This window comes from Triturus cristatus, chromosome 12 (assembly GCF_964204655.1).
Source record: "Triturus cristatus chromosome 12, aTriCri1.1, whole genome shotgun sequence".
Classification (NCBI taxonomy): Eukaryota; Metazoa; Chordata; class Amphibia; order Caudata; family Salamandridae; genus Triturus; species Triturus cristatus.
This window is the reverse complement of record NC_140595.1, coordinates 719,850,417-719,865,314: the sequence shown is the minus strand read 5'-3', so window position 1 is coordinate 719,865,314 and position 14,898 is coordinate 719,850,417. Positions and strand designations below refer to the sequence as shown.

General features: G+C 40.1%; 5 non-coding genes across 5 annotated transcripts; all 5 read left to right on the top strand.

Annotated features, from left to right (window-relative positions):
* The first annotated feature begins 884 nt into the window (after window positions 1-884).
* Window positions 885-966, top strand: TRNAS-UGA (transfer RNA serine (anticodon UGA)). Its single transcript has one exon. It is a non-coding gene; the product is annotated as a tRNA-Ser (tRNA).
* A 1,282-nt stretch (window positions 967-2,248) lies between these two features.
* Window positions 2,249-2,320, top strand: TRNAH-GUG (transfer RNA histidin (anticodon GUG)). Its single transcript has one exon. It is a non-coding gene; the product is annotated as a tRNA-His (tRNA).
* Window positions 2,321-4,873: 2,553 nt separating this feature from the next.
* TRNAS-UGA (transfer RNA serine (anticodon UGA)) lies at window positions 4,874-4,955 on the top strand. Its single transcript has one exon. It is a non-coding gene; the product is annotated as a tRNA-Ser (tRNA).
* A 3,907-nt stretch (window positions 4,956-8,862) lies between these two features.
* On the top strand, window positions 8,863-8,944 carry TRNAS-UGA (transfer RNA serine (anticodon UGA)). The gene has a single exon. It is a non-coding gene; the product is annotated as a tRNA-Ser (tRNA).
* Window positions 8,945-12,851: 3,907 nt separating this feature from the next.
* TRNAS-UGA (transfer RNA serine (anticodon UGA)) lies at window positions 12,852-12,933 on the top strand. The gene has a single exon. It is a non-coding gene; the product is annotated as a tRNA-Ser (tRNA).
* The last annotated feature ends 1,965 nt before the right edge of the window (window positions 12,934-14,898 follow it).

Here is a 14,898-nt window from a genome sequence, read left to right as displayed (position 1 = left end):
TATTGCAAAGTTTTTAACTAAAGCATCTTATTCTGAGAAAGTATATTTTGATACCTATTGTTGGTTCTAAAATAAAACAACGATATATTTTTTATACAAACCATTGGCCTAGAGTTCAGTTCTTGAGTGTGTGAGACCATTTGCTGACTGAGTGTGTACAACAAATGCTTTACACTGTCCTCGGATACTGCCTTACTGCTCGAGCAAGCTACCACTTTAGAGAGTAAGGTTATATCAAACTTTAGCCTCTGTCAAACCTCTGGGCACTGAGGACTCTGTGCACACTGTACCTTTTTGGGAACAGTATATACAGAGCCACTTTCTCACAGTAGTGATAAAGTGATTAGAGTCCTAAGGCCAACATAAAGATAGAGCAAAACGTGAGGTAAAAAGCAAAAAGGTCGCTGGTAGGCCACCTTAAGGATGCCATGTCTAACAAAAATTAACTGAGGATTACGTGAGTAAAACATCAGGTTTCTCTACGGCATTTGGTGAGACAAGTGGGCCTTCTTTTATCTTCCATTCAAGCAATCTTTGACGGACCCATTTATTATAGAGCTCTTCGAGGATTAAAGATAAGGTACTTACAAAGGAGTCACAAATACTCAGAGATGGTAGACTTCTGTAATATGGGTCGTAGACTAAAAGCAGCGCAAAAACAGAGTGCAACAGGGTCCAAAAAATTGAGTGCCACATGAGAGTTTGCATGCAAGCGTATCCTTTTACAGATCCAGAGATATACTCATGCAATTTTTGTTTTTAGGACAGAACGTGCATGATGAAAAAAACATTGTTTTTAAAAAGCGCATTGCAGAATATCAGTACTTTGATGTGGGACAACTTGAATACTTTCAAACAAAATATTTGCATGCAGCTTACAGTAAGTTGTTGTGGCCGAGTGGTTAAGGCGATGGACTTGAAATCCATTGGGGTCTCCCCGCGCAGGTTCGAATCCTGCCAACAACGAGAATCTTGTTATTATCGGCTACAATTTCAGAAGTTAACCTTTAGTATTTCTTCAATTTCAGTTTTATAAATAGGTGGCTTATTTTTGTGTCACTATTGCCTCTCCACATATTTATTATCGCTACCTCTTTCATGTCTTTGCTACATCTCTCTTCCTACTTTAGCACTGGTGTAAACGCTTCAAATTATTATACCATTGCTCTCTCAATCATACCTGGGCATGCACTTGAAACTTACTTTACCAATAAAAGATGCAAAGAGAGAAATAGAACAAAAGTGCTGGCTGGATTTGGCAAACACACTTCATAAAACTGCATTTTCATTTTTATTCTCCCCCGTGTTACATGCTTAACCTCTCCCTATGTAATTTCTCTTAATCTGCTGTCCCAGGAAGAGAATTTCATCTACAGGCTCTTTCTGTGTTTTTTTCCTTAGTCTTTCTTTCCCTTTTCTTAGCTGTGTAACTGTTCCTTTACGCTCTCTATTTACGCGCCATTAATCTCATTTGAGCTCCTTGCTCCCGCTCCTGTTTTCTCCAACTCTCATACTGCCAGTTCTCTCTTTCTCTGTGGTTGGTGGCTAAAATCCAGAGCTTTCGAAGCCACGTGGTTTCTGCCTCTTGTTGTCAGACTTGAATTGGAAAAGGAACCATATTAACAAGCCTTTACCACTCACACACGGCGGAAGTTTATACTTTAATTCAGTGAGCTAAGAAAAGCGTGTTGTGGGTCCCCTACGAGCCATGGTGCTTGCTTCATCATTATTTGGAACCAGTCATTAGCCGCAGCTCTGCTAATGAGCCACTGAGGTCGGTTTCAATAATTACTCAAAAACATGACCTTGCAGCCCGCCCTCAACTGTGTATTTATATTACTTTACTGCTGTTCGTGTGATTAGCTGGGAGGAGCTCACGGCGGCATCCTCCCTATAAAAGTGTGGATGGATCACTCCTTAACTCTTTCTTGCTTCACATACAAATGGCTTGAAAGGTGCAGGGAAGATGCAGGTCTAATAGACAGACTAGAAGGTCTGTGCCAAGTAGGTTTCTCTGCATTGGTGTCCCATCACAGGCCCGCAAGTGTAATGTGTTATCTTTGACTCCTGGCAGTTCACAAGCAGGCGGCCAGGAAACGGTTTCAGCCTATCAACCACTGAGGAGACGCAGCCTCTGTATGAGGAATGAGGAAGCATTGAATACATCCAGCCTATCACAGGAGCAGCCCTGAGTGTTCCAAATTATAAATTCTCCATGTTAGTGTATGGCATTGACCCCATGTAGCTCGCCGTGATCGTATAGTGGTTAGTACTCTGCGTTGTGGCCGCAGCAACCTTGGTTCGAATCCAAGTTACGGCATTGTGGTTGGCAATGTTACGGCAGTTGGGTTCTGCTTTTACAGAATTACCAAATGTACCAGAGGTTTAAATATTTAAACCATCTAACAACAAAATATTTAATTTAACATGATTATAAGCTGTAGCTATAATGTATTTACTTACATAAATTATCGTTCTTGAACCTATTGTGGGTGGAGGGGGAGCGGAGCTCACCCCCCAGGTGCAGTTGAGTAACCTGTGTTGTGGCTCTCTACAGGGAAGGCACAAATGTTGCTGTCACCCAGCCCAATCCAGACGTGTATTGGGGCCTGGTTTCAGGTAAATAGAGCAGTAAGTGCAGAGAAATGTTCACTCTCTAAAAGTGGCATTTCTAAAATAGTAAAGTTAAATCCAACCTCACCAGTAAGTAGGATTTTCAATAAATAAATAAAGCTACTCCTCTCCGATATGGAATTACCAAATAAAAAGTATAGGGGAATACCCAATGCTAACCTATGAGAGAGGTAGACCTCACAGTAGTGAAAAATGAAATAGACTGTTTGGTACTTACAGGACATGCAAACCACCAAAGTACATATCTTATCTTTTACTTGCATAGCATCATGCACCTAGGACTACCTAGGGCCTACCTTAGGGGTAAATTATATGTAATAAAAGGGGAGTTTAGGGCTTGGCAAGTAGACTGGGACTCCCCTGGGAGACCCTTGAGTCTATGCCCAGAACCATAACTCTGCCAGTCGAGTACTTACCTAAAAGCCGATAACTCACTTCTCTTCCATAGGCTAACATTGACTGGTTCCACTTGGAATTTCTTCTAAGTGTGGAGTTTTGGAACTTTAAAATATTCATCTAAAATCAGCCGAACAACGAATTCTGATTTACTCACCTGTTATCAGGAGAGACCTCAGTGCTGCATCTTGTAGCTCAGTACTGACCCTGAAAAGTAATTTTAACCGTACTTACCAGTAACTCGAATTTTCTTCCATAGGATATCATTGCTTGCTTTTTGCTGACAAAGTTTCTAAGTGTCGATTTTTGAAACTTACAAATATTCTTTAAAAATCGTACCAATTGTGAAAACGTAATTGCTTACCTGTTTTAGATAGATGTCCCAGTACTGAGCCTAGGAGCCCAGCACTGAATTACCAAAGTAACGAGAATGTACTTTACCCGTAACTTGAATTTTCTTCCATAGGAAACCATTGAATGTTTTTCTGTAAAATTTCTTCTAAGTGTCGATTTTGCAAACTTATAAATATTCCTTAAAAATCGCTTGTATAACTTAAACGCAGTTTCTCAACTGCTTACAGGTGGTACAGTAGTGCTGGATCTAGGATCCAACACTGACATAGAAAAAGTAACCATAACCCCACCTACCTGCTAAGTGAATTTCCTTCCATAGGATAACATTGGTAATTTGATCAGAAAAAATTTCTAAGTGTCAACTTTTAAAATAGCAAAATATTGCTTGAAAATCACAACAGTTACTAAAACGAATTTACTCACTTGTTTCCAAGAACTGTCCCCGGACTGAATCTAGGATCCAGTCCTGGATTTAGAAAAGTAATCCTGAAAGTAATTAATTGCATATAACTTAAAATTCCCATTGAGCTCAATGTATTATTGTATTTGAAATTGTGTTTCCTATTGCAATAAACTGTAACTATTACCTGCAAAAGTCAATTGCCTATTGCAAAGTTTTTAACTAAAGCATCTTATTCTGAGAAAGTATATTTTGATACCTATTGTTGGTTCTAAAATAAAACAACGATATATTTTTTATACAAACCATTGGCCTAGAGTTCAGTTCTTGAGTGTGTGAGACCATTTGCTGACTGAGTGTGTACAACAAATGCTTTACACTGTCCTCGGATACTGCCTTACTGCTCGAGCAAGCTACCACTTTAGAGAGTAAGGTTATATCAAACTTTAGCCTCTGTCAAACCTCTGGGCACTGAGGACTCTGTGCACACTGTACCTTTTTGGGAACAGTATATACAGAGCCACTTTCTCACAGTAGTGATAAAGTGATTAGAGTCCTAAGGCCAACATAAAAATAGAGCAAAACGTGAGGTGAAAAGCAAAAAGGTCGCTGGTAGGCCACCTTAAGGATGCCATGTCTAACAAAAATTAACTGAGGATTACGTGAGTAAAACATCAGGTTTCTCTACGGCATTTGGTGAGACAAGTGGGCCTTCTTTTATCTTCCATTCAAGCAATCTTTGACGGACCCATTTATTATAGAGCTCTTCAAGGATTAAAGATAAGGTACTTACAAAGGAGTCACAAACACTCAGAGATGGTAGACTTCTGTAATATGGGTCGTAGACTAAAAGCAGCGCAAAAACAGAGTGCAACAGGGTCCAAAAAATTGAGTGCCACATGAGAGTTTGCATGCAAGCGTATCCTTTTACAGATCCAGAGATATACTCATGCAATTTTTGTTTTTAGGACAGAACGTGCATGATGAAAAAAACATTGTTTTTAAAAAGCGCATTGCAGACTATCAGTACTTTGATGTGGGACAACTTGAATACTTTCAAATAAAATATTTGCATGCAGCTTACAGTAAGTTGTTGTGGCCGAGTGGTTAAGGCGATGGACTTGAAATCCATTGGGGTCTCCCCGCGCAGGTTCGAATCCTGCCAACAACGAGAATCTTGTTATTATCGGCTACAATTTCAGAAGTTAACCTTTAGTATTTCTTCAATTTCAGTTTTATAAATAGGTGGCTTATTTTTGTGTCACTATTGCCTCTCCACATATTTATTATCGCTACCTCTTTCATGTCTTTGCTACATCTCTCTTCCTACTTTAGCACTGGTGTAAACGCTTCAAATTATTATACCATTGCTCTCTCAATCATACCTGGGCATGCACTTTAAACTTACTGTACCAATAAAAGATGCAAAGAGAGAAATAGAACAAAAGTGCTGGCTGGATTTGGCAAACACACTTCATAAAACTGCATTTTCTTTTTTATTCTCCCCCGTGTTACATGCTTAACCTCTCCCTATGTAATTTCTCTTAATCTGCTGTCCCAGGAAGAGAATTTCATCTACAGGCTCTTTCTGTGTTTTTTTCCTTAGTCTTTCTTTCCCTTTTCTTAGCTGTGTAACTGTTCCTTTACGCTCTGTATTTACGCGCCATTAATCTCATTTGAGCTCCTTGCTCCCGCTCCTGTTTTCTCCAACTCTCATACTGCCAGTTCTCTCTTTCTCTGTGGTTGGTGGCTAAAATCCAGAGCTTTCGAAGCCACGTGGTTTCTGCCTCTTGTTGTCAGACTTGAATTGGAAAAGGAACCATATTAACAAGCCTTTACCACTCACACACGGCGGAAGTTTATACTTTAATTCAGTGAGCTAAGAAAAGCGTGTTGTGGGTCCCCTACGAGCCATGGTGCTTGCTTCATCATGATTTGGAACCAGTCATTAGCCGCAGCTCTGCTAATGAGCCACTGAGGTCAGTTTCAATAATTACTCAAAAACATGACCTTGCAGCCCGCCCTCAACTGTGTATTTATATTACTTTACTGCTGTTCGTGTGATTAGCTGGGAGGAGCTCACGGCGGCATCCTCCCTATAAAAGTGTGGATGGATCACTCCTTAACTCTTTCTTGCTTCACATACAAATGGCTTGAAAGGTGCAGGGAAGATGCAGGTCTAATAGACAGACTAGAAGGTCTGTGCCAAGTGGGTTTCTCTGCATTGGTGTCCCATCACAGGCCCGCAAGTGTAATGTGTTATCTTTGACTCCTGGCAGTTCACAAGCAGGCGGCCAGGAAACGGTTTCAGCCTATCAACCACTGAGGAGACGCAGCCTCTGTATGAGGAATGAGGAAGCAATGAATACATCCAGCCTATCACAGGAGCAGCCCTGAGTGTTCCAAATTATAAATTCTCCATGTTAGTGTATGGCATTGACCCCATGTAGCTCGCCGTGATCGTATAGTGGTTAGTACTCTGCGTTGTGGCCGCAGCAACCTTGGTTCGAATCCAAATTACGGCATTGTGGTTGGCAATGTTACGGCAGTTGGGTTCTGCTTTTACAGAATTACCAAATGTACCAGAGGTTTAAAGATTTAAACCATCTAACAACAAAATATTTAATTTAACATGATTATAAGCTGTAGCTATAATGTATTTACTTACATAAATTATCGTTCTTGAACCTATTGTGGGTGGAGGGGGAGCGGAGCTCACCCCCCAGGTGCAGTTGAGTAACCTGTGTTGTGGCTCTCTACAGGGAAGGCACAAATGTTGCTGTCACCCAGCCCAATCCAGACGTGTATTGGGGCCTGGTTTCAGGTAAATAGAGCAGTAAGTGCAGAGAAATGTTCACTCTCTAAAAGTGGCATTTCTAAAATAGTAAAGTTAAATCCAACCTCACCAGTAAGTAGGATTTTCAATAAATAAATAAAGCTACTCCTCTCCGATATGGAATTACCAAATAAAAAGTATAGGGGAATACCCAATGCTAACCTATGAGAGAGGTAGACCTCACAGTAGTGAAAAATGAAATAGACTGTTTGGTACTTACAGGACATGCAAACCACCAAAGTACATATCTTATCTTTTACTTGCATAGCATCATGCACCTAGGACTACCTAGGGCCTACCTTAGGGGTAAATTATATGTAATAAAAGGGGAGTTTAGGGCTTGGCAAGTAGACTGGGACTCCCCTGGGAGACCCTTGAGTCTATGCCCAGAACCATAACTCTGCCAGTCGAGTACTTACCTAAAAGCCGATAACTCACTTCTCTTCCATAGGCTAACATTGACTGGTTCCACTTGGAATTTCTTCTAAGTGTGGAGTTTTGGAACTTTAAAATATTCATCTAAAATCAGCCGAACAACGAATTCTGATTTACTCACCTGTTATCAGGAGAGACCTCAGTGCTGCATCTTGTAGCTCAGTACTGACCCTGAAAAGTAATTTTAACCGTACTTACCAGTAACTCGAACTTTCTTCCATAGGATATCATTGCTTGCTTTTTGCTGACAAAGTTTCTAAGTGTCGATTTTTGAAACTTACAAATATTCTTTAAAAATCGTACCAATTGTGAAAACGTAATTGCTTACCTGTTTTAGATAGATGTCCCAGTACTGAGCCTAGGAGCCCAGCACTGAATTACCAAAGTAACGAGAATGTACTTTACCCGTAACTTGAATTTTCTTCCATAGGAAACCATTGACTGTTTTTCTGTAAAATTTCTTCTAAGTGTCGATTTTGCAAACTTATAAATATTCCTTAAAAATCGCTTGTATAACTTAAACGCAGTTTCTCAACTGCTTACAGGTGGTACAGTAGTGCTGGATCTAGGATCCAACACTGACATAGAAAAAGTAACCATAACCCCACCTACCTGCTAAGTGAATTTCCTTCCATAGGATAACATTGGTAATTTGATCAGAAAAAATTTCTAAGTGTCAACTTTTAAAATAGCAAAATATTGCTTGAAAATCACAACAGTTACTAAAACGAATTTACTCACTTGTTTCCAAGAACTGTCCCAGGACTGAATCTAGGATCCAGTCCTGGATTTAGAAAAGTAATCCTGAAAGTAATTAATTGCATATAACTTAAAATTCCCATTGAGCTCAATGTATTATTGTATTTGAAATTGTGTTTCCTATTGCAATAAACTGTAACTATTACCTGCAAAAGTCAATTGCCTATTGCAAAGTTTTTAACTAAAGCATCTTATTCTGAGAAAGTATATTTTGATACCTATTGTTGGTTCTAAAATAAAACAACGATATATTTTTTATACAAACCATTGGCCTAGAGTTCAGTTCTTGAGTGTGTGAGACCATTTGCTGACTGAGTGTGTACAACAAATGCTTTACACTGTCCTCGGATACTGCCTTACTGCTCGAGCAAGCTACCACTTTAGAGAGTAAGGTTATATCAAACTTTAGCCTCTGTCAAACCTCTGGGCACTGAGGACTCTGTGCACACTGTACCTTTTTGGGAACAGTATATACAGAGCCACTTTCTCACAGTAGTGATAAAGTGATTAGAGTCCTAAGGCCAACATAAAGATAGAGCAAAACGTGAGGTGAAAAGCAAAAAGGTCGCTGGTAGGCCACCTTAAGGATGCCATGTCTAACAAAAATTAACTGAGGATTACGTGAGTAAAACATCAGGTTTCTCTACGGCATTTGGTGAGACAAGTGGGCCTTCTTTTATCTTCCATTCAAGCAATCTTTGACGGACCCATTTATTATAGAGCTCTTCAAGGATTAAAGATAAGGTACTTACAAAGGAGTCACAAATACTCAGAGATGGTAGACTTCTGTAATATGGGTCGTAGACTAAAAGCAGCGCATAAACAGAGTGCAACAGGGTCTAAAAAATTGAGTGCCACATGAGAGTTTGCATGCAAGCGTATCCTTTTACAGATCCAGAGATATACTCATGCAATTTTTGTTTTTAGGACAGAACGTGCATGATGAAAAAAACATTGTTTTTAAAAAGCGCATTGCAGAATATCAGTACTTTGAGGTGGGACAACTTGAATACTTTCAAACAAAATATTTGCATGCAGCTTACAGTAAGTTGTTGTGGCCGAGTGGTTAAGGCGATGGACTTGAAATCCATTGGGGTCTCCCCGCGCAGGTTCGAATCCTGCCAACAACGAGAATCTTGTTATTATCGGCTACAATTTCAGAAGTTAACCTTTAGTATTTCTTCAATTTCAGTTTTATAAATAGGTGGCTTATTTTTGTGTCACTATTGCCTCTCCACATATTTATTATCGCTACCTCTTTCATGTCTTTGCTACATCTCTCTTCCTACTTTAGCACTGGTGTAAACGCTTCAAATTATTATACCATTGCTCTCTCAATCATACCTGGGCATGCACTTGAAACTTACTTTACCAATAAAAGATGCAAAGAGAGAAATAGAACAAAAGTGCTGGCTGGATTTGGCAAACACACTTCATAAAACTGCATTTTCTTTTTTATTCTCCCCCGTGTTACATGCTTAACCTCTCCCTATGTAATTTCTCTTAATCTGCTGTCCCAGGAAGAGAATTTCATCTACAGGCTCTTTCTGTGTTTTTTTCCTTAGTCTTTCTTTCCCTTTTCTTAGCTGTGTAACTGTTCCTTTACGCTCTCTATTTACGCGCCATTAATCTCATTTGAGCTCCTTGCTCCCGCTCCTGTTTTCTCCAACTCTCATACTGCCAGTTCTCTCTTTCTCTGTGGTTGGTGGCTAAAATCCAGAGCTTTCGAAGCCACGTGGTTTCTGCCTCTTGTTGTCAGACTTGAATTGGAAAAGGAACCATATTAACAAGCCTTTACCACTCACACACGGCGGAAGTTTATACTTTAATTCAGTGAGCTAAGAAAAGCGTGTTGTGGGTCCCCTACGAGCCATGGTGCTTGCTTCATCATGATTTGGAACCAGTCATTAGCCGCAGCTCTGCTAATGAGCCACTGAGGTCAGTTTCAATAATTACTCAAAAACATGACCTTGCAGCCCGCCCTCAACTGTGTATTTATATTACTTTACTGCTGTTCGTGTGATTAGCTGGGAGGAGCTCACGGCGGCATCCTCCCTATAAAAGTGTGGATGGATCACTCCTTAACTCTTTCTTGCTTCACATACAAATGGCTTGAAAGGTGCAGGGAAGATGCAGGTCTAATAGACAGACTAGAAGGTCTGTGCCAAGTGGGTTTCTCTGCATTGGTGTCCCATCACAGGCCCGCAAGTGTAATGTGTTATCTTTGACTCCTGGCAGTTCACAAGCAGGCGGCCAGGAAACGGTTTCAGCCTATCAACCACTGAGGAGACGCAGCCTCTGTATGAGGAATGAGGAAGCAATGAATACATCCAGCCTATCACAGGAGCAGCCCTGAGTGTTCCAAATTATAAATTCTCCATGTTAGTGTATGGCATTGACCCCATGTAGCTCGCCGTGATTGTGTAGTGGTTAGTACTCTGCGTTGTGGCCGCAGCAACCTTGGTTCGAATCCAAATTACGGCATTGTGGTTGGCAATGTTACGGCAGTTGGGTTCTGCTTTTACAGAATTACCAAATGTACCAGAGGTTTAAATATTTAAACCATCTAACAACAAAATATTTAATTTAACATGATTATAAGCTGTAGCTATAATGTATTTACTTACATAAATTATCGTTCTTGAACCTATTGTGGGTGGAGGGGGAGCGGAGCTCACCCCCCAGGTGCAGTTGAGTAACCTGTGTTGTGGCTCTCTACAGGGAAGGCACAAATGTTGCTGTCACCCAGCCCAATCCAGACGTGTATTGGGGCCTGGTTTCAGGTAAATAGAGCAGTAAGTGCAGAGAAATGTTCACTCTCTAAAAGTGGCATTTCTAAAATAGTAAAGTTAAATCCAACCTCACCAGTAAGTAGGATTTTCAATAAATAAATAAAGCTACTCCTCTCCGATATGGAATTACCAAATAAAAAGTATAGGGGAATACCCAATGCTAACCTATGAGAGAGGTAGACCTCACAGTAGTGAAAAATGAAATAGACTGTTTGGTACTTACAGGACATGCAAACCACCAAAGTACATATCTTATCTTTTACTTGCATAGCATCATGCACCTAGGACTACCTAGGGCCTACCTTAGGGGTAAATTATATGTAATAAAAGGGGAGTTTAGGGCTTGGCAAGTAGACTGGGACTCCCCTGGGAGACCCTTGAGTCTATGCCCAGAACCATAACTCTGCCAGTCGAGTACTTACCTAAAAGCCGATAACTCACTTCTCTTCCATAGGCTAACATTGACTGGTTCCACTTGGAATTTCTTCTAAGTGTGGAGTTTTGGAACTTTAAAATATTCATCTAAAATCAGCCGAACAACGAATTCTGATTTACTCACCTGTTATCAGGAGAGACCTCAGTGCTGCATCTTGTAGCTCAGTACTGACCCTGAAAAGTAATTTTAACCGTACTTACCAGTAACTCGAATTTTCTTCCATAGGATATCATTGCTTGCTTTTTGCTGACAAAGTTTCTAAGTGTCGATTTTTGAAACTTACAAATATTCTTTAAAAATCGTACCAATTGTGAAAACGTAATTGCTTACCTGTTTTAGATAGATGTCCCAGTACTGAGCCTAGGAGCCCAGCACTGAATTACCAAAGTAACGAGAATGTACTTTACCCGTAACTTGAATTTTCTTCCATAGGAAACCATTGACTGTTTTTCTGTAAAATTTCTTCTAAGTGTCGATTTTGCAAACTTATAAATATTCCTTAAAAATCGCTTGTATAACTTAAACGCAGTTTCTCAACTGCTTACAGGTGGTACTGTAGTGCTGGATCTAGGATCCAACACTGACATAGAAAATGTAACCATAACCCCACCTACCTGCTAAGTGAATTTCCTTCCATAGGATAACATTGGTAATTTGATCAGAAAAAAATTCTAAGTGTCAACTTTTAAAATAGCAAAATATTGCTTGAAAATCACAACAGTTACTAAAACGAATTTACTCACTTCTTTCCAAGAACTGTCCCAGGACTGAATCTAGGATCCAGTCCTGGATTTAGAAAAGTAATCCTGAAAGTAATTAATTGCATATAACTTAAAATTCCCATTGAGCTCAATGTATTATTGTATTTGAAATTGTGTTTCCTATTGCAATAAACTGTAACTATTACCTGCAAAAGTCAATTGCCTATTGCAAAGTTTTTAACTAAAGCATCTTATTCTGAGAAAGTATATTTTGATACCTATTGTTGGTTCTAAAATAAAACAACGATATATTTTTTATACAAACCATTGGCCTAGAGTTCAGTTCTTGAGTGTGTGAGACCATTTGCTGACTGAGTGTGTACAACAAATGCTTTACACTGTCCTCGGATACTGCCTTACTGCTCGAGCAAGCTACCACTTTAGAGAGTAAGGTTATATCAAACTTTAGCCTCTGTCAAACCTCTGGGCACTGAGGACTCTGTGCACACTGTACCTTTTTGGGAACAGTATATACAGAGCCACTTTCTCACAGTAGTGATAAAGTGATTAGAGTCCTAAGGCCAACATAAAGATAGAGCAAAACGTGAGGTGAAAAGCAAAAAGGTCGCTGGTAGGCCACCTTAAGGATGCCATGTCTAACAAAAATTAACTGAGGATTACGTGAGTAAAACATCAGGTTTCTCTACGGCATTTGGTGAGACAAGTGGGCCTTCTTTTATCTTCCATTCAAGCAATCTTTGACGGACCCATTTATTATAGAGCTCTTCAAGGATTAAAGATAAGGTACTTACAAAGGAGTCACAAATACTCAGAGATGGTAGACTTCTGTAATATGGGTCGTAGACTAAAAGCAGCGCAAAAACAGAGTGCAACAGGGTCCAAAAAATTGAGTGCCACATGAGAGTTTGCATGCAAGCGTATCCTTTTACAGATCCAGAGATATACTCATGCAATTTTTGTTTTTAGGACAGAACGTGCATGATGAAAAAAACATTGTTTTTAAAAAGCGCATTGCAGAATATCAGTACTCTGATGTGGGACAACTTGAATACTTTCAAACAAAATATTTGCATGCAGCTTACAGTAAGTTGTTGTGGCCGAGTGGTTAAGGCGATGGACTTGAAATCTATTGGGGTCGCCCCGCGCAGGTTCGAATCCTGCCAACAACTAGAATCTTGTTATTATCGGCTACAATTTCAGAAGTTAACCTTTAGTATTTCTTCAATTTCAGTTTTATAAATAGGTGGCTTATTTTTGTGTCACTATTGCCTCTCCACATATTTATTATCACTACCTCTTTCATGTCTTTGCTACATCTCTCTTCCTACTTTAGCACTGGTGTAAACGCTTCAAATTATTATACCATTGCTCTCTCAATCATACCTGGGCATGCACTTGAAACTTACTTTACCAATAAAAGATGCAAAGAGAGAAATAGAACAAAAGTGCTGGCTGGATTTGGCAAACACACTTCATAAAACTGCATTTTCTTTTTTATTCTCCCCCGTGTTACATGCTTAACCTCTCCCTATGTAATTTCTCTTAATCTGCTGTCCCAGGAAGAGAATTTCATCTACAGGCTCTTTCTGTGTTTTTTTCCTTAGTATTTCTTTCCCTTTTCTTAGCTGTGTAACTGTTCCTTTACGCTCTCTATTTACGCGCCATTAATCTCATTTGAGCTCCTTGCTCCCGCTCCTGTTTTCTCCAACTCTCATACTGCCAGTTCTCTCTTTCTCTGTGGTTGGTGGCTAAAATCCAGAGCTTTCGAAGCCACGTGGTTTCTGCCTCTTGTTGTCAGACTTGAATTGGAAAAGGAAACATATTAACAAGCCTTTACCACTCACACACGGCGGAAGTTTATACTTTAATTCAGTGAGCTAAGAAAAGCGTGTTGTGGGTCCCCTACAAGCCATGGTGCTTGCTTCATCATGATTTGGAACCAGTCATTAGCCGCAGCTCTGCTAATGAGCCACTATGGTCAGTTTCAATAATTACTCAAAAACATGACCTTGCAGCCCGCCCTCAACTGTGTATTTATATTACTTTACTGCTGTTCGTGTGATTAGCTGGGAGGAGCTCACGGCGGCATCCTCCCTATAAAAGTTTAGATGGATCACTCCTTAACTCTTTCTTGCTTCACATCCAAATGGCTTGAAAGGTGCAGGGAAGATGCAGGTCTAATAGACAGAATAGAAGGTCTGTGCCAAGTGGGTTTCTCTGCATTGGTGTCCCATCACAGGCCCGCAAGTGTAATGTGTTATCTTTGACTCCTGGCAGTTCACAAGCAGGCGGCCAGGAAACGGTTTCAGCCTATCAACCACTGAGGAGACGCAGCCTCTGTATGAGGAATGAGGAAGGAATGAATACATCCAGCCTATCACAGGAGCAGCCCTGAGTGTTCCAAATTATAAATTCGCCATGTTAGTGTATGGCATTGACAACATGTAGCTTGCCGTGATCGTATAGTGGTTAGTACTCTGCGTAGTGGCCGCATCAACCTTGGTTCGAATCCAAGTTACGGCATTGTGGTTGGCAATGTTACGGCAGTTGGGTTCTGCTTTTACAGAATTACCAAATGTACCAGAGGTTTAAATATTTAAACCATCTAACAACAAATTATTTAATTTAACATGATTATAAGCTGTAGCTATAATGTATTTACTTACATAAATTATCGTTCTGGAACCTATTGTGGGTGGAGGGGGAGCGGAGCTCACCCCCCAGGTGCAGTTGAGTAACCTGTGTTGTGGCTTTCTACAGGGATGGCACAATTGTTGCTGTCACCCAGCCCAATCCAGACGTGTATTGGGGCCTGGTTTCAGGTAAATGGAGCAGTAAGTGCAGAGAAATGTTCACTCTCTAAAAGTGGCATTTCTAAAATAGTAAAGTTAAATCCAACCTCACCAGTAAGTAGGATTTTCAATAAATAAATAAAGCTACTCCTCTCCGTTATGGAATTACCAAATAAAAAGTATAGGGGAATACCCAATGCTAACCTATGAGAGAGGTAGACCTCACAGTAGTGAAAAATGAAATAGACTGTTTGGTACTTACAGGACATGCGAACCACCAAAGTACATATCTTATCTTTTACTTGCATAGCATCATGCACCTAGGACTGCCTAGGGCCTACC